A 20662-nucleotide genomic window follows, 5' to 3' on the forward strand; every position below is an offset into this window, starting at 1 on the left:
ACTCAAGTTGAAATTAATTGCTAGAGGTGGGGCCTTTCAGAAGTGATTAGGTCATGAAGGCTCTGCCCTTATGAATTGATTAATACCGTTTTGTGGGAACGGGTTAGTATCACGGGGAGTGGGTTCCTGATAGAAAAGATAAGTTTGGTCCAATTTTCTCTGTCTCACCCTAGCTTCTGCCTTCTGCCATGGGAGGGCCCTCACCAGATGCCAATGCCATGCTCTTCAACTTCCCAGCCTCCAGAACTGTGAGCCAAATAAATCTCTTTTCTTTGTAAATTACCCAGTCTATGTTATTGTGTTATAGCAGCGGAGGGGTATGGACTAAAACACAGCCCTTCGCACCCACCACCTCCTCCAGCCTCATTAGCAAGTAGGCCTCATAAGGTTTTCTTCTCTGCTACTTACAGTTTATTCCTCACACAGGCTCACTCTTGCTATCTGGGGCCAGAAGAGCAGCTTCCAACCAATCTGCTTCTCATTAATAGCCAAACTTCTCCAAAAGTTGTCCATACTCAGCTAGTATGTTTGCTTCTGATAATGTTTGTTTTTCTCCCCTTGGCTCTTACTCCATTTAAACTAAAGTCCAGTGGCTTTTAAACTTTGTGGGCTGCAATCTATAGGAAGAAATAGGTTTTACACTGCAAACCAGAACACACACACACACACAAATGAAACAAAAGTTAATGTTAGCATGACCTACTAAATCAATTTTGTGCCCCTTAATGGATTGTAACCTACAGTTTGAAAAACATTGTTCCATATTTTGACACCCAGAGCCTCCGGGTAGTGATAGTGCAGCAGAAATTTGTCAAGGAAAAAAAAAGTCAAATCTAAAATACTGAAACACACGCTAGAGACAACAGTTTAAAGAAGAAAGTTTTGAGTTTCAAAAGCCTAGGCGATTTCCTCTTCTAGGTAGGATTTAATAGGCTGTGGCAGGCTAACACTCCTACTGCAACAAAATGAGATGAGGCTCCCCAGCTGTTCTGCCATCCCCAGGACATTAGTCAGTTTGGGGCACTTGCTAATGATCAAGTCTGCATAGCAGGAGGACCTGTATGTAATGGAGGAAAGGGAAACCAGCAAAGCTTTTAGTGGTCACAGGTGCTAGAATGACAAATTAGAACATGGGAGCTTTAAACACACCACCAATTTTCTGAACCTGACATTTGCTGAGTTCTGCACCTAGGAATACATCTAAAAGCAGAATAGGGCTGGATGCAGTGGCTCATGCTTGTAATCCCAGAACTTTGGGAGGCTGAGGTGGGAGGATCACTTGAGCTCAGGAGTTCAAAACCAACCTGGGCAACACAGGGAGACTCCATTTCTACAAAGAAAAAAATAAAACTTAGCCTGACATGGTGGTGTGCACCTGTGGTCCCAGCTGCTCGGGAGGCTGAGGCAAGAGAATCACTTGGGCTGGGGAGGTCAAGGCTGCAGTGAGCTCTGATTGCGCCATTGCACTCCAGCCTGGGCAAAAGAGCAAGACCCTGCCTCAAAAAAACAAAAGGCTGAAATATCTGGCCAAGTACAGTGGCTCACACCACTGTGAGCATTTTGGGAGGCCAAGATGGGCAGATCACAAGATCAGGAGATCGAGACCATCCTGGCTAACATGGTGAAACCCCATTTCTATTAAAAATACAAAAAATTAGCTGGGCATGGTAGTGCACCTGTAGTCCCAGCTACTCAGGAGGCTGAGACAGGAGAATCCCTTGAACCCAGGAGGTAGAGGTTGCAGTAAGCCTGCATCGCACCACTGCACTCCAGCCTGAGAGACAGAGCAAGACTCTGTCTCGAAAAGAAAAAGAAATATTCTACAGTCCCACACTGCTTAGAAAATGAAAGTTTCCCAAGAAGGAAGGGCCTTCCCCAAACACAGAGCCAGCTCCCACCTCAAGACATTGGCCAGATCTTGAAGCTCCATGGAGACAGAATCTGGAAGCTGGACTGGGAACCTCTGAAAAGCAGAGCTGAATCTCCATAGTCTTTCATGGCTGAGGATCCAGAAACCTGGCAAGGCACTCACCCAAAATCCACATGCCAGGCATAGGGGTAAACCAGAGATAAACTGGAGATAGACAGATTTCAAAAACCAAAACCCAGTCCCAACCCACTTCAATCCTTCACTGGACTGATGTGATCATTCTTTACCCCTATCTGCTTAACAGAAGAAAGAGGGAACACTCTGTGTGGTAAATTATATCATCTAGAGTCTCTATGCCTCTTACATACAATGTCTACATATAGAAAAAACAAGTAGAATTGTGAAGAGGCATGAAAATATCATTCTGATAAGAGAAAAAACAGACTATAGAAGAAGACACACAGATCATCGTGATGTTGTGGTTGGTAGACAAAGGCTTTAAAATAACTAATTGTGGAGGAACTGGAACTCTCACAAATTGCAGGTAGAAGTACAAATTGTTATATCTATGTATTGGTCAGGGTTTACTTGGGATACAGAAACCACACAATAATTTAAACAAGGAAATTTTAATATAAAAAATGTATTATGGGTAAGAGGTGATTATCTAGCAAAGGGAAAAGAAAACTCTGAAGAATACAATTACAGCAGATGTAAGGAGCAGCCTCTAGGGCTGAGGCAGAGCACCCAGGGAAAGAAGAAACCTTGATGAGGTCCTCACCTTCACATTCTACCACCAGGCTGAGATCCATACCTTGCTGAAGATGGTGATGGATGATGGAGAAGTTCACTGCAGTTCCATGCAGATGCAATTCTGTATGAATCTACAATGGTAGATACATGTCATTATACATTTGTCAAAACTCATAAAACTGTACAATACCAAGAGTGAACCTTAATATAAGTTATTCAGATGATGATGCATCAATGTAAGTTCATTAATTGTAACAAATATAACATTCTGGAGGAAGATGTTGATAATCCAGGAGGCTATGCCTGTATGTGAGTAGGGGGTATACAGAAAATCTCTGCACCTACCTCTCAATTTTGCTCTGAACTTAAAACTGCTCTTAAAAATACAAAAATTAAAAAAAAAACTTTTTAAAAGGCCAGGTACAGTGGTTCACATCTGTAATCCCAGTCCTTTGGGAGGCCAAGGTGGGTGGATCACCTAAGGACAGGAGTTCGAGACAAGACTGGTCAACACAGCAAAACCCCATCTCTATTAAAAATACAAAAAAAAAAAAATAGCTGGGTGTGTTGGTGCATGCCTGTAATCCCAGCTACTCAGAAGGCTGAGGCAGGAGAATCACTTGAACTCAAGACACAGAGGTTGCAGTGAGCTGAGATCATGCCACTGTACTCCAGCTTGGGAAATAAAGCAAGACTCCATCTCAAAAAACCAAAACCAAAACAAAATTTTTTTAAGCTGGAAGATCCTACGGACCTTGCAGTTAGCCTGGAAAGAATGTAGTAACCATCTGTATGGATAATAGTCTGATACCACCAGATGTGTACGTCCCTGAAGATGCCAGAGTAGACAGGTAATCCTCCTACTGTGCACTGGCATTAGGTAAGTCCCTTATAACTGCAAGGTAACTCCAACAAAAGGGTGTATTGGGGGTGGGTGGCAAGAAACAGTACTTAACTGAGATTTCTGAATTTACTGATATGAAATGGAACTGCCCATGGCTTAATTTCTGACACCAGGTGGAATGAGAGTTTCTTTCTTTTTTTTATTTTCAGTCACCCAGGCTGGAATGCAGTAGGGTGATCTCAGCTCACTGCAGCCTCCATCTCCCGGCTTCAAGAGATTCTCCTGCCTCAGCCTCCCAAGTAGCTGGGATTATAGGCATGCACTACAACACCCAGCTAATTTTCGTATTTTTAGTAGAGACGGAGTTTTGCCATGTTAGCCAGGCTTGTCTTGAACTCCTGCCATGTTAGCCAGGCTTGTCAGCCTTCCAAAGTGCTGGGATTACAGGCATGAGCCACTGCACATGGCCAAGAGTTTCAAATAAAGTTTAAACTGAATAGCATTGTTTGAGGTGGGGGATTCAGAAACAATCTTGATGTTCATCACTGGGGAGTGGGTAGGGAAGATGTGCTGAGTGCTTGCCATGAAGTACCAGGTAGCACCTGGACCTAGTGTTCACATAGCAACACGTATGGATCTTTAAAACACTGGGATGACTGAAAAAGAAAGAAAATGAGGAATAAAGTGTATAACACAGTAACCCCAACATACATTAAAAATATATGCATGCAAGATGGCCGACCACTAACAGCTCAGGATTGTAGCTCCCAGTGAAAGCCCAGAGAACGAGACGACGCCACACTTTTAGACGAATTTTCGTCACTCACCGATCAGCCGATTCCCAGTGGAGGAGCCCCACGGGTCGCCAGCGCGACTCTTGTGGCCGCCGCAGCGGTTCTGCCGGCGTCTGGGCGCAGCAGCTCTTCATGCAGAGCCAACGGGACTGCTTCCCCTACTGACCGGGGTTTGGAGCTCCGGGAAGTCAGAGCCGCTTGTTGCGGACTCAAGAAGGAAGCCAGACCAGAGATTCCCGGGCAGAAGAGCACCATCAGTCTTACCGCTGCTATTTAGGCTGCCACAGTGGGTTGCTCGGATCCCAACACTGGGAATCAATTAGTCGGACGTCGACTCAGAAAACTAATTAGAAAGGCGGTTCATCTACAATGAAGGGAAAAAAACAGCCTAAGAAGGCCAAGTATACTCAAAATCAGAACCCATCAGCAACAGAACAAGCCCTGATGGAAAAGGACTCAGCAGCAGCAGAACAAGCCCTGATGGAAAAGGACTCATCAGTAACGGAACAAGCCCTGATGGAAAAGGACTGTGTTCCATTATCTGAAGTAGGCTTTAAAAGGTGGATGATAAGAAACTTCTGGGAGTTAAAGGAACTTGTTCTAACCCAATGTAAAGAAACTAAGAACTTGGAAAAAAGGTTAGATGAAATGTTGAAAAGAATAGACAATATAGAGAGGAATACAAATGAACTTATGGAGTTGAAAAATACAACACGAGAACTTAGTGAAACATGTACAAGCTTAAACAGCCGAATGGATCAAGCAGAAGAAAGGGTATCAGAGGTCGAAGATCAACTTAATGAAACAACACAACAAGACAAGAATAGAGAAAAAAGGATAAAAAGGAATGAGCAAAATCTCCAAGCAATATGGGACTATGTGAAAAGACCTAATATACGCTTGATTGGCGTACCTGAATGTGATGGAGAGAATGAATTCAAGCTGGAAAATACTCTCCAGGACATTATCCAGGAAAATTTTCCTAATTTAGCAAAGCAGGACACTATTCAACCCCAGGCAATACAGAGAACACCACAAAGATATTCCTCAAGAAGACCAACCCCAAGGCACATAATCGTTAGATTCACCAAGATCGAAACGAAGGAGAAAATATTAAGGGCAGCCAGAGAGAAAGATCAAGTTACCCATAAAGGTAAGCCTATTAGGCTTACAGCAGATCTCTCAATGGAAACCCTACAAGCTAGAAGAGAGTGGGGGCCAATATTCAATATACTTAATCAACAGAACTTTCAGCCCAGAATTTCATATCCTGCCAATTTAAGCTTTACATTTGAAGGAAAAATAAAATTTTTTAGGAACAAGCAAGTACTCAGAGATTTTATTACCACCAGGCCTGCTTTACAAGAACTTCTAAAAGAAGCATTATACACAGAAAGGAACAACCAGTATGACCCTTTCTAAAAATACACCAAAAAGTAAAGAGCATTAACATAAAGAAGAATTTTTATCAATGAAAGGACAAAATAGCCAGTTAATATCAAACGGCAGCAACCCTAAATTTAAATCGACCAAATCTCCCAATCAAAAGATACAGACAAAATCTAACGGTATATCCAAAGATATACATAGACTCAAAATAAAGGGTTGGAAAAAAAAAAACGTACCAACCAAATGGAGAGCAAAAATAAATAAATAAAAAGCAGGAGTTGCAATTTTCACATTTGACAAAATAGATTTCAAAGCTACAAGGATACAAGGATAAAAGGATTAATGTAATAATAAGAGATCTTAACACCCAGATACATAAGACCCATAATGAGATTTAGATTCAACGAGACAGAAAATTGATAACGATATCCGGGACTGGAACTAAGATCCAGAACAAATAAACTCAATAGGGCTCTCCATTTTAAACACACAAAATATAAATTATCCACAAAATCTAACGATATATCTAAAGATATACAAAGACTCAAAACAAGGGGATGGAAAAAAGCTCACCAACCAAATGGAGAGCAAAAATAAATAAATAAAAAGCAGGAGTTGCAATTCTCACACTTAATAAAATAGATTTCAAAGCTACAAGGATGCAAGGGTAAAAGGATTAATACAACAATAAGAGATCTTAACACCCAGATACATAAGACACATAATGAGATTTAGATTCAACGAGACAACAAATTGATAAGATATCCAGGACTTGAACTCAGAACCAGAACAAATAAACACAACAGAGGTCTCCATTTTAAACACATAAAATATGCATTAACCACTTTAAACACTCAAAATATTGATCGGCCATTATTGAAACCCATTTTAGGAATGAAGTAATATTCCTTTTTCCCTCTTTTTCTTTTTTTCCCTTCTTTTTCTCTTTTTCCCTCAAAAAAAAAAAAAAAATGGGACCAAGGTCAGGTAGTTCAGGCAGTGTACAAATACACACACACACACACCAAAAAAAAAAAAAAAAATATATGCATGCACAAAACATTTTTTACAAATACATATACAAACAAGGAGATACTTATTAGAAACATTGAAGGTTTTCCTGTGGGGGATTAGGGCGGAATAAGAGTAGGAAAGGGTCTTAGCCTGGGTTCCTTAGGAAATAGCCTGTGCCAAGTGGCAAAGTATATATACTAACACTTTATTGGAGGAAGGTACAGTCCCAGGGCAGCAAAAGTGAGAGGAAAAGGGAGGTGAGGCAGGAAAGGTGAGGAAGCAAATGAAAGATGGCGCGCTAACTAGGCTGACCATAACCCCATCAAAAAATGCGTCCTTTTGATCTGGAACTACTGAGCACTGGAGTAGTTTCATTAGGGAGAGGAGTTTATCTCTTTCCTGCCTTCTGTCTCTCACAGGTCGAAGTCCTGCCCAGGATGCACTCACTCCACTTCCAGCTTGTATCGTCAGCTTCTACAGGCAGCCACAGAGGAACCCAGATCCTGTGCAGTGGTGCTTCACCTGCCTTAGGAGGTGGTGGGAATGCCCAAAGGTTTGTGGGTATGATCAGCCAAGGCTTGTGGCCAGACCTGCTTCGACTCCTGCTTCAGCAAGAACAATGGAGGCCCTGCCAGGGCTTGGATCTCATCCTAGTGAAGGCTGGGACAGCTGGTGGTGTTAGGAGATGAGGCGTTGGTTAGTAGCAGCTGTGTCTCAATTGCATAAGTGGCTCAAGTCGTGGGGAGCAGGTGGGCCCAATAATTTGGGTCTGATACAATGCCTCTGCATGGATTCCATGCATAATTCTGCCCAAGGTCACAGAATAATCAGGGCAGACTTCCAGTACAGTATGTTCATTCCCCTGAGCCGCAGGCTAAGCCTGCATGTGGGCTGAGGTCCTAATCCTTAGACATCTTTGTCCAGATCCTACTCATGACTGGGCTCGGTTTTTCTCCCTGTCTGTTCTCAGGAGCACGTCTGCTCTAGGATTGTACAACTTCTCCCTTCATGCTGGGAAATAAAGCTGAAAAGGGAAGAGGACCCAGGCCCAGCCACTAAAGTGGACACATATTTTAATTATGGCTACTATGTTTGGAATATTAATAGACCAGTTGTTTTTTTCTGGTAACTAAATGACCTGGGACGGGGGGTGGTGGGCAGAAGCTGCAGTGGAGAAAAGAGTCCCCACACTCCTCCAGGGTCTTAAGCACTGCTATGGAAGACACATGTCCAGACCATAGCAGACCTCCCAGGGCCTGTGCTTGTCACATCCAGGTATGGCACATGTGTGAGCCTTTGGGGCCAGTCACAGGCTATTTGTTGCTTGGCTCATTTTCCTGAAGTATTGTTTTTGCTCAATGAATTAAAAGAATAAAGTTTTGAAATTTCATTCTTGTCAGCGGTTTTGTTACATGCAGATACAAACCAAATCCAGCACCTCTGTTTTTCTCTCAATCACTCTCATGTTTTTTTCCATGAAATCCCAGAGTTAACATTCAGTGAGTGATGTAAAGACTTGGTAATTTGGAGTGCCCTGATGCTATAGTTTGGATGTGGTTTGTTTGGCCCCACCAAGTCTCATGGTGAAATTTGATCCCCAATGTTGAAGGTGTGGCCAGGTGAGAGGTGTTTGGATCACAGGGGTGGATTTCAGTGAATGGCCTAATACCATTCTCAAGAGAATGAATGAATTTTCACTCTTAGCTCCCATGAGAACTGGATGTTGGAAAGAGCCCAGTATCTCCTCTGTGCTCTCTTTTGCTTTCTCTCTCACATGTGATATGCACATACCAGCTTCATTTTGCCTTTTGCCATGAGTGGAAGCAGCCTCGGGCCCTCATCAGAAGCAGATGCTGGCACCATGCTCCTTGTAGAGTCTGCAGAATTGTGAGCCAAATAAACCTCTTTTCTTTATAAATTACACAACACAAAATGGGCTAAGACATCTGAGCACTCGCTGGTATTGGTTCTGTAGGCATGCTCAAGTAAAAAGACATGTCTAGGGTGGGTGACTGCTGGAGAATGGGTTACTGCTGTTGTCTCTGGGCCATACAACCAGTACTGTGCCTGGCTGAGGGTGGGAGGCAGCTAGCTTTTTGGATGGCAAATCTATAATCATCTGAACTAAAATAATGAAACTGTTTATTCTGGTCAATTCCCCAATTATTGGGGAACTGGGTGAAGAGGACTATGAGTCTTTTGAGTAACTTACATTTACTCAAAATCTTACATTTTCAGGCTGGGTGTAGTGGCTCATGCCTGTAATCCCAGCATTCTGGGAGGTGGGGGTGGATGGATCACTTGAGGTCAAGAGCTTGAGACCAGCCTGGCCAATGTAGTGAAACCCATCTCTGCTAAAAAAAAAAAAAAATACAAAAATTAGCCAAGCATGGTGGCACATGCCTATAGTCCCAGCTACTTGGGACGCTGAGGCAGGAGTTGCTCTTGAACCCGGGAAGGGGAGGTTGCAGTGAGCCAAGATCACACAACTGTACTCCAGCTTGGGGGACAGAGTGAGACTCTGTCTAAAAAAAACAAAACAAAACAACAACAACCAAAAAAACTTACATTTTCAGAAACTTACATTTGATAAAAATGAGAGTGTTGAGGGTAAAAAATCATTTTTAAAGCATCAGACATCTGTCTTCATTGAAAAAGAAAATAATAATAACATTTAATAACATTTCCTGGAAGCTGATAAAAAGCTGACCTTGGACTAGGCATTGTGGCTCACATCTATAATCCCAGTAATACAGGAGTTATTAAGAAATTATTTTTCGGCAGCTAGAAAGGCTTGGTGGAATTTTCCTTTAATCAAAAGCAGCCCCCAAACCATGTCTAACAGAAAACAGCCTGGAAAGTCAAGCTGCAAGCATAGATACGCATATGTAAAATGCAGGTGGCTAAGAGCCAGGTCCACCCAATATTGCGGTACCCACTCCCTTTTCCTTGTCACCACATGTGTGGGTGTCATGTCACCATGACATGGTAAAACCAAGTGTGCTGGTGTCATGGCAACTGCCAGGTAGAAGCTGCATTTGCATAATAAAAGACAATGGTGGAAGTGCCAATCTTTTCGTGGGCTCTGTAAAATGGTGCACCTCATCAAACCAATCCCCCGGGCTCTATGTAAATCAATCACTGCCTCCTCAAGCCTCTGTACAAAATTGATCGCATTCCACCCCAAACCAAAGACTCTCTCTAGGGCGACCTGCTTTCTCAGTATAAGGAAGTTCTCTCTCTTTCTCTCCTTCTTTGTCTATTAAACTTTCGCTCCTAAACCCACTCCAAGTACGTGTCGGTGTCCTGAATTCTTTCTCAGCGTGAGACACAGAACCACAGGTAAATCACCAGAAGAGGAGCTGTTTCACCAGCACTTCAGGAGGCAAAGGTGGGAGGATTGCTTGAGCCCAGGAGTCTGAGACTAGCCTGGACAACACAGCGAGACCCTGTCTTTACAAAAAAATTTAAAAATTAGCTGAGAATGGTGTCATTTGTCTGTAGTCTCAGCTACTTGGGAGGCTGAGGTGAAAGAATTGCTTGAGTCCTGGAGTTTGAGGCTGCAGTGAGCATTGATGATTGGGCCACTGCACTTCAGCCTGGGTGACAGAGTGAGAACCCAACTCAGAAGAAAAAAGAAGACAGAGGAAGTAGTAGTAGTAGAAGAAAAAGAAGAAGAAGAAGGAGAAGCCGCTGCCACTACCTAGGTAAGAGCCATTCCCTGCCACATGAACAATGTGGCCTCTCAACAGGATATACTCACAGTGACATTCTGCCACCCATAATGTGGGGTCAGCTTCCTGAGCATCTCCTCTCAGTAATCAAGCCCCAGTTTGTAAAACAATGGAAAATGATCTTCCTTTGTAGTCACGTTTTTGTGAGTTTTAGTACCTGAAATATTGTAATTCCAAGTCAAAGAAAGAAAAAGGGTCTCAGGCCGGGCGCGGTGGCTCATGCCTGTAATCCCAGCACTTTGGGAGGTCGAGGCGGGTGGATCACGAGGTCAAGAGATCGAGACCATCCAGGTCAATATGGTGAAATCCCGTCTTTACTAAAAATACAAAAATTAGCTGGGCATGGTGGCGCGTGCCTGTAATCCCAGCTACTCAGGAGGCTGAGGCAGGAGAATTGCCTGAACCCAGGAGGCAGAGGTTGCGGTGAGCCGAGATCGCACCATTGCACTCCAGCCTGGGTAACAAGAGCGAAACGCCGTCTCAAAAAAAAAAGAAAAAGGGTCTGAATGCTGAATTTGAAATGCAGGCTTGCTTGCTTTAATTGAGCACAATTTTCTGAAATCAAGTAGCATCATCCAGTAGCATCATCCAGTAGCATCCTCCAGTAGCATCCTGTCAACTGTCTTGACAAGCAAGACAGAAAACACTTTTTTTAAAAGTCCCTGATATTTAGAATTATTAAGTGTTACTTGTACATTAAAACAAATATGGATGTGGTATGTTGTATTCCGAAATGCATACAAATCTTTGAGTTAAATATTAGTGACATTTAGACATCTCTAAATGCTTAAAGCCTTTTAGCATTAAGCCTTCAAATCTCTGGGACAGCCGTTCAGGTAACCTTGGGCGAAACACTGGAGGAGTGAAGTCCTTGATAATGAGGTATTTGTAGCTTGACTGAAATCTAGCTCTGACTTGAAAGTTTCAAGTGTATAGGCAAGGAGTTCTGATGGAAGGTTGGAAGAGCATGTGCTCCAGCAGCCTCAATAATCAAGGGGTACAGTTTATTACCTCTAGGGAGGTGTCAAGAACTGTAAATCATCTGAGATTTTACCTCCTTGTAAGCTTACAAGTTATTCTTCCATAATCATGGATGCTGAAAGAACATATAAATCACTCCTGGGTCAGAGATGAAGGATAGTTTATTATTCAAAGCAGTAGCAATAACCAAAGCATTCGCATTTTTGCATCAGTTTCCTGAACTCTGATTCCCACAGGACAATGCAGAGAGGGCCAGGTAACACCTGCACATGCAGCGGGTTCTGTTACACGAGAAGAACCCTAGCTTGAAAAAACCAAAGCTTTTACACTGAAGAGTTAAGTATGCTTTCTACAGAAGGAGACACTATCTCTAACTTCCAAGGCTATAAACAAACCCTGCCTTTGCTTTAGGAGATACTACCTCTATCTTTCAAGGCTGTTTGCTATATAAACATTCCTGAAAAGGTGGTTAAGAATAAAACAGTCAGTGCCTCTGCTTGAAAAATATGCAGACACATGAGAGACCCATGGAGAAAGGCCTGCCAACAGGAGGGACCTATGGTCAGATTCCTCTACAACATGTAGAAGTCTCCCTGCCATCTCCTTTGACTTCCGGATAAGCCTGAATGATGGGTGGCATAGGGCTCATTTGTTCAGGTCATGATGGAAACCTGAGGTTCATTATATAAGATTCACTAGGAAGTGGCTGGGATAGCCTGTCCTACAGGGACTCACAATACAGATCAGCAGTTTGATTGTAACCTTCACTGACTACGATGACATGAAGAAAATGCAGCGCAGTCCAAGGCAGGCTGGTAGGCTCCGACCAGCGGCTGCTTCCATTTTATGGCTCACTGGCTGGTGTTTTCAAATTTACCCTCACAATCAACAAAGAAACTACTAGCACTAAGAAGTGAGTTTAGCAAGATCGCAGAATACAAAGCCAATATACAAAAAAATCAGTTATATTTCTATGTGCTGGCAGCACAAAATTGGCAATGAATTGTGAAAGTCAATTTCATGAACAATAGCATTAATAAACACAAATGACTTGCCAGATTGGTTCAGCAACTATAAAACATTGCCGAAGTTACAGAATAAACGGAACACATATCCTATTTATGGACTGGAGGACTCAGCATTATTAAGATGTGAATTCTTCCCAAGCCAATCTTTAGATTCAATGCAATTTAATCAAATTTCCAAGAGGATTTTTAAGACCTATTAACAGATTTACTCTAGGATTTGTATGAAAGTAAAAGAACTTAAAATAGACAAATAAATTTTGAAAAAGAAAAAGTTGGATGAGTTAGATTACCTAATTTTAAGACTTACTATGCAACTAGTAATTAAGTACTGGTATAAGGATGGTCAAATAGATCAGCGGAATAGACTAGAGAATCCTGAAGGAAACTCTTACATGGCCAGTTGGTTTTTGACAGACACCACATCAATCCAATGAAGTAAAGGAAAGTCTTCTCAACCAACAGTGCTTACACAACCAGAAATCCATATGAGGAAATAAAAAGAACGTTGACTCCTACTTCATTTCCCACCCAAATATTAATTTGAAACAAACAGTGGTATACTGAGACCATGGAATATGAAGTAATAAAAAGGAATTAAAATATTGATCGACACAACGACTTGGATGACTCTTCTGGGGAGTTACAGCTTGCAATCCTTGGGTGGGAAGCTGCTACCCGACAGGTTTCTATACTGTGGAAAGGAGGCATGATACCTTCACAACAACAAACAACAATAATACTGGTTTTAATGTCAAGAAAATTTGAAACACATTACCTCTCTTTACAACATTCCTGAAAGGCAGGTCTTATTTCCTCATTTAAAGATGAGGTAACAAGCCAGGCATGGTGGTGCGCACCTCTAGTTCCAGCTGTTTGAGAGGCTGAAGTGGGAGGACTGCTTACTGCTTGAGCCCAGGAGTTCCAGACACCTGGCAACATAACAAGACCCCATTTCTAAAAAAAATAAAAAATAAATATGAGGAAAAACTATGACTGAGAACACTGAAGTAGCTTACCCAAGCTTATGCAGGTAGTAAGTGTACCTGTGATCCAGCCCACATCTATCTGACCCTAAAGCTTTCAGTTCTACAACTCCCGACTGCCTTCCTCAGAGCAAGGCACACGAGGGACCTGCTGTTACTTGTGGAAAACGGGAGGAGAGAGGAGAGAGCTTAGACGAAGATGAGTATATACATTCTTATCTTCTATGATGAAAAACAGGAAACCGCCTGCTTTGGTCTATAGTTTCCTCTTAAAGTGAGGACAGTCATTCTTGTTTTACAGAGTCACCTCAGTTTTGAAGTGTTCTGATGAAGAAAATGCTCCTAGTGTCCAATTTGGGTCTCAGAAGCGTTTCCTTTGAGTAAACCACCACCTTGTGGCGATAAACATGAGTTGCAGGAGAAAGAGTTTGGTTTTTAATCTTTCAAACTCTAAAGCATCTCAGTAGCCCCTAATGTTAGCAGATTTTGCATTAAAATACAACAAACAAAAAAGTACGTCACTGAGGGAAGGGCTGATTAAAAATAGACTTTTAAAAAAAAATCTAACGTTTAGACAATAAATGAAAACATTGATCCATGTCACAAAACATGTAAAAGATGGGTTTTATTAAATCAAGATATAAAAAGCAGAGGTAACCCAAGGTGATTTGTTTGGAAAAAAATTAATGAGGTTTCATGTTGTCCAAACTGTACACATTTTTTTTTTGAGACAAAGTCTTGCTCTGCCACCCAGGCTGGAGTACAGTGGCACAATCTAGGCTCACTGCAACCTCCACCTCCCGGGTTCAAGTGATTCTCCTGCCTCAGCCTCCCAAGTAACTGGGACTATAGGCATGCACTACCATGCCCGGCTATTTGTTATTTTTCAGTAGAGACAGGGTTTCACCATGTTGGCTAGGCTGGTCTTGAACTCCTGACCTCCAGTGATCCACCTACCTCCTCCTCCCAGAGTGCTGGGATTACAGGCATGAATCACTGCACACAGCCTAAACTGTACACTTTTGAAAGTGAGAGGAATTGCTATTAATAATTGCATGAGCCAACAGGTGAAAAGTGGGAGTGTCCCAGGCAAACAGGGGACATGTAGTTTACTTTAATTTGTTTCTGAGGTCTAGCCTGGCAAAAATGTGAGTACATTTTGTAATAAAGACCACATGGTAAGAAATTTAGCCCTTTTGGAAAGAATAAAAGTTACTATGTTTCCATGTGCTGGCAGGAGGAGTTTAGCATCTGATTTGAATTTTATTTTAGAAACTAAATTTGAAGGGAGATTCCACATCATTCAAGAGCTTGAGCAATCACCACCTTGTGGCAACCCAGTTTGCAGTGCTGTGTCTTAAGGAGTGACAGTGGCTCTGTGTAACGTTATCATGAAACTGAATATTGCCACGGGACTGAATGCAAGAAAAGAGTAGATGGTTTCGGAGCTGAAGTGGGAGAAGGCAGGATGACAGGTAGGAGTTCAGTCTCCAGTATTTCTATTGCCCTGTACTTCACAGAGGGTTGTCAGGTACCCCATGGCCAAGCACGGTATCAGCACTCCATGGATAGAAATCAGTTGGTGTATGCTTCAGCATGAAGCTCTGTCCATGGCTTCCAACTCCTCACTGCCCATTAATTCTTCAGAATAGAATTGTCTGACTTCTTTCCCCTATTTTGTCCCTGAAGTATCCTCAGCACAATCACTAATGGCCAATGAATGCATCTCAATAAGCAAATCAGTAAGTCCAATGAATGTGTTTCAGCCTTGAACCTACTTAATCTTTCTGCAATACTCAATACTGTTGACTGTCCACTCTTTGGAGCCCTCTCATCAGTTTCTATTTTCTTCCACCTTTTCTCCAGCTGGGCCTTTTTGGGTATCTTAGCTAGCTGGCCTTCTTCCTTACATCTCTTAAGGCTTGACTCCTCAAAGACCTGCCTTCTATTATAGCACTTTACTACATTGTAACGGCCTGTACACATTTGTCTCCTTTGCCAACCTGTGCCTCTCCCAACACAGGTTTTGTCTTGTACACTTTCATGTCCCAAAGAGCCTGAACTATTGCTTAATAAAAATGAAGTACCTAGAACCCTTAGTCAAAGGTGACAAATCACAAAACTGGGGAGAAAGACATCTCTGGCTATGATGATTTCATCCAGCCATATTGGGAGGTCACTCAATACAGTGAGCAAGTACAGAACCATGAGCTAGTATAGAACAATTCCACAGTTTAATTGGTTGTGTGTTGTTATTTTATTCAGAGGGAAAAGTTAAAACAAGAATGTGGAAACAAAACACAAGTAGAATGTGAATACGAATACAAATCCACATATCCCAGATTCTCTAACAAAGACTAAAACCAAATGCTAACTTTATTTCTTTAGAGCAGATATCGATTTATGAAAAAATCAAGAAGCTAATATAGTCATGTGTCACTTAACAGTGAGGATATGTTCTGAGAATTGGTCACTAGGTGATTTTGTCATTGTATAAGCATTATACAGAGTGCTTACACAAACCTAGATGGTATAGCCTAGTGCCCCCAGGCTACAAAATTGGTCAGCATGTTCCAGTACTGAATACTGTAGGAAATTAGAACACAATAATAAGTGTTTGTGTATTTACAAATACCTAAGCATAAAAAGGTACAGTAAAAATACAGTATAAAAGATAACTGATACATCCATATAGGGCACTTATCATGAATGGAGCTTGCAAGACTGGAAGTTACTCTGGGTGAGTCACTGAGTGAGTGGTGAGTGAACCTGAAGGGCTAGCACTCACTGTACGCCACTGTAGACTTTATTGACACTGTAAACTCAGACTGCACTATATTTATTTTGAAAATAAAGTAATTGTACTACAGTGGCTACAATGTTATTCAACAATAGGGATTTTCTAGCTTCATTATAACTTTATGGGACTTTCTTCACACATGTGGTCCATCATTTCCTGAAATGCTCTTATGCGGTGCATGACCATACAGAGTTCCCACATGTCCTCCCTTGCACAGTTCTCACTATTATTAACATCTTCCATTAGTCTGCTATTTGTTACAAATACTGAGCCAATACTGATACATTATTATGAACCAGAATCTACAGTTGATAAAGATTTCCTCAGTTTTTATCCAAAACCTTTTTTCTATTCCAGGTTCCCATCTAGGATACCACGTTACATTTTGAAAGGCAACGGTTAGGTAAACTGTGGAATGCTCCTCTTCTATAATGAAATTTTTCTGATATTCTTTTTTTTTTTTTAGATGAAGTCTTGTTCTGTCACAGGTTGGAGTATAGTGGCGCAATCTCGGCTCACTGCAATCTACACCTCCCAGGTTCAAGCAATTCTCCTGCCTCAGCTTCCCAAGTAGCTGGGACTACAGGCATGCACCACCAATTTCTTTCTATTTTTTAGTATAGACGGAGTTTCGCCATGGCCAGGGTGGTCTCGCTCTCGATCTCTTGACCTTGTGATCCACCTGCCTCGGCCTCCCAAAGTGTTAGGATTACAGGCGTGGATATTCTTCTTATAATTGGACTGGAGTTACAGTTTACAAAGAAGGAAGATTACAAAGGTAATGTGCTATTTTCATCAAACCATAACCAGGATACATACTATCAACGTGTATCATTGTGGTTGACTTTGATCATCTAGGTGAGTAGTGTTCATCACCTTTTTCCATCAGAAAGTTGCTGACTGACCCTATACTCTTTAGAAGGAAGAGTCACACTGTACTCTTTGGAAGGAAGTCACTATACACTGTCCATACTTAAGGATCAGGTAATAAAGTGTCCCCTCCTTTAATATAGAATATTTACATAAACTATTTAGAATAGCTCTGCATGAGCGATGTGTCTCTTCTTCCCCATTTATTATTTTTTTTCATGGCTCTCACTATCCATCATCCCTTTACTAAATTGTTCAATTATAGTATACATGTATAGCAGTATCCGAATTGTTAACTTATACTCTAAAGGGAAACAACTTTATCAGCTATAGAATAGTGCTTATATACTATATGTAGTTCCTTTTGCCTTAATTATATAGTGTGTGTGTGTGTGTGTGTGTGTGTGTGTGTAGCTTTATTGTGTAGTTCATTTTGCCTTTAGTCTTACGGACTCTATTCATTTCCAGAGTTACTTAGGTTAGTACCGTTCTTCCCTCTATCTTTAGTGAAGCTGTTTCATTCATTTATAATACAGTTACATTGTCTTGTCACAGTCTGCATTTCTTTCTAGGATCCTCCAATTTCCAATATGATTTTTTAAAAATGTGTGCATACACTAAAGTTCACTTTTTGTACAGTAAAGTTCTATGGGTTTTGACAAATGCATAATGTTGTATACTTACCATTAAAGTATCATACAGAATGGCTTTACTACCCTAAAAATCTCCTGTTTTCACCTCTAATCCTTTCTCCAACCTCCCTGGTTCCCTGACAACCACTGATCTTTTTTTTTCCTCCCTTGAGACAGGGTCTCAGCTCTGTTACCCAGGCTGCAGTGCAGCGGCATGATCTTAGCTCACTTAGGCTATGACCTCCCCGTCTCAAGCAATCCTCCCACCTCAGCCTCCTGAGTAGCTGGGACTACAGGCATACACTACCACACCTGGCTAATTTTTTGTTTTTTATTTTTTGTACAGATGAGGTCATGAACTCCTGAGCTCAAGCAGTCCTCCTGCCTTGGCCCCTCAAAGTGTTGGGATTACAGGCATGAGCCATCATTCCTGGCCACCACTGATCTTTTTAGTACCCCTACAGTTTGCTGCCCAAACTGGAATGCAGTGATGAGATCATAGCTCACTGAGATGTCAGCCTCCTGAGCTCAAGCCATCCTCCTGCCTAGCCTCTGGAGTAGCTGGGACAACAGACACACACCACCACACCCATCTAACTTTGAATTTTTTTGTAAAAACAGGTTCTCACTATGTTGCATAGGCTGATTTCAGACTTTTCTGGTCTCAAGCAATTATCCCACCCAAGCCTCCCAAAATGCTAGGATTACAGAAGTGAGCTACCATGCCTGCCTGATAGCTCATTTTTAAAATTACTGAATAATATTCCATTGTATGGATGTGTCCCAGTTTGATTATTCATTCACCGATTGAAAGACATCTTTGTTGTTTCCAAGTTTTGGTGATTATGAATAAAGTGGCTATGCAAATATATGTGCATGTTTTTGTGTAGACATAAATTTTCAAATCAATTGGGTAGATATCTAGGAGCACAACTGCCGGATCATATGGTAAGGCTATGTTTAGCTTTACAAGAAACTGCCAAACTGTCTTCCAAAGTGGTTGTACAAATGAGGTTCCATATCATTTTTGTAAGCCTATTTTCTATCTTGTTTGGTGAGATGTCTGTTCAGATCTTTCACCCATTTTAAAATTGGGTTTTATGTTCTCTTATTGTTGGGCTTTGTATATCTTGGATACAAGTCCCTTATCAGATGTGTGTTTTGCAAATATTTTCTCCCAGTGTATGGCTTGTCTTTTCATTCTTTTCATAGTCTTTTGCAGAGAACAAGTTTTAAAATTTTAATAAAGTCCAACTGATCACTTTTTCTTTCATAGATTATGGTTTTGGTGTTGTGTTGAAAAAGTCATCACCAAGCCCAAGGTCACCTTGATTTTCTGCTGTGTTTTCTTCTAAAAGTTTCATAGTTTTGCATTTTATATTTAGGACTATGATCCATTTAATTTTTATGAAAGGTATAAAGTCTATGTCTAGATCATTAAAATTTTTCTTTTTGCGAGTGGACATCAAATTATCCCATGCCCATTTGTTGAAAAGACTACTCTGTCTTCATTAACTTTCCTTTGCCTTTTTTTCAAAGATCAGTTGACTACATGTACATAGGTCTATTTTTGGGCTCTCCACTCTGTTTCATTAATCTATGTATCTATTCTTTCACTAATATCTTGCTGTTTTGATAACTGTGGCTTTATACTAACTCTTGAATTTAGGTAGCATTTGTTCTCTGACTTCATTCTTTCTTCTTCATATTGTGATGACTATTATGAATCTCCTACCTTTACATGTATATGCAGAATTTGTTTGTTGATATCCACAAGATAGCTTGCTTGCTGGGAATATGTTTGAATTACATTTAATTTATAGATCGCATTGGGAAGAATTGATATCTTAACAATATTAATTCTTCCTCTCCATGAACATGGAATATTTCTCATGTATTTAAATCTTCTAGATTTCTTTCATCAGCTGTGGTTGATTCCTAGTTTAATTCCATTGTAGTCAGAGAACATACTTTGTTCTATTCTTTTAAATCGGTTAAGCTATGTTTTATGGCCTAGATTGTGGTCTCTCAGTGAATGTCCCATGTGAGCTTGAGAAAGAATCTATATTCTGCTGTTATTGAATTAAGTATTGTATAAATGTCAATTAGATCAATTTGATTTTTTTTTCAGTTCAACTATATTCTTGTTCATTTGCTGCCTGTTGGATGTATTAATTACTTTTTAAAAATTGTGTGAAAATATTCTATTATAATAGTGAGTTTACCTATGTTTCCTTTCATCTTTTTTTTGCCTCACATACTTTGGTGCTCATATTAAGTATTGTTATGTCTTCCCAAATAACTGACCCCTTTAACTTTATGTAATGTCCCTGTCCCCTGATAAATTTCCTTGTTCCGAAGTCTGCTTCTATTGAAATTAACATAGCTACTTCAGCTTTTTAAAAAAATTATTAATGTCAGCATGGTATAGCTTTTTCTATCCTTTTGCTTTTGATGTATGTTTCTTGTGAATAACACAAAACTGGGCTTTGTTTTTGATATCCACTCTGACAATCTCTCTTTTAACTGATGTAATCAGACTATTCGCATTTAAAGTGGTTGATACAGTTGGATTAATATCTACAATGTTTGTAACTGTTTTGTTTCTCACTTGACTTTCATATCTAATTTTGAATTTGTACTTTCATATTCTTTGTCTTAAACAGAACGCTTGCAGCCCCCTCAAAACCTGGAGCCACCACCTACCTTGGACACATTATACCGGTATATGATGGTAGAAAAGCTGCACATCAGTCTTGGCAGGAAGGGCAGGAGAGATGCAGGGCTTCACAGATGCCACTGTGCAACGCACAGATGCACTGGGTCTTTGCCTGGTGGGTTCAAAGCCTCCAGACGCTGACAAACGCTCCAGCCAATGAGTGGTTTCCCACAGTCCGACACGGAGGGCAAGGGGCGGGACTCCCTCCTGCCTCTCGCGGGCTGGATTCGGTCTCCGCGAAGAGACTGCGT

General features: G+C 41.1%; 1 long non-coding RNA gene across 1 annotated transcript; it reads right to left on the reverse strand.

Annotated features, from left to right (window-relative positions):
* Positions 1 to 408: 408 nt before the first annotated feature.
* On the reverse strand, positions 409 to 20553 carry LOC144579922 (uncharacterized). Its single transcript, XR_013528622.1, has 3 exons — positions 20399 to 20553; positions 2652 to 2754; positions 409 to 617 (listed from the first exon to the last, which is right to left on the reverse strand). It is a non-coding gene; the product is annotated as an uncharacterized LOC144579922 (long non-coding RNA).
* Positions 20554 to 20662: the final 109 nt, after the last annotated feature.

This window comes from Callithrix jacchus, chromosome 17, assembly GCF_049354715.1.
Source record: "Callithrix jacchus isolate 240 chromosome 17, calJac240_pri, whole genome shotgun sequence".
Taxonomy (NCBI): Eukaryota; Metazoa; Chordata; class Mammalia; order Primates; family Cebidae; genus Callithrix; species Callithrix jacchus.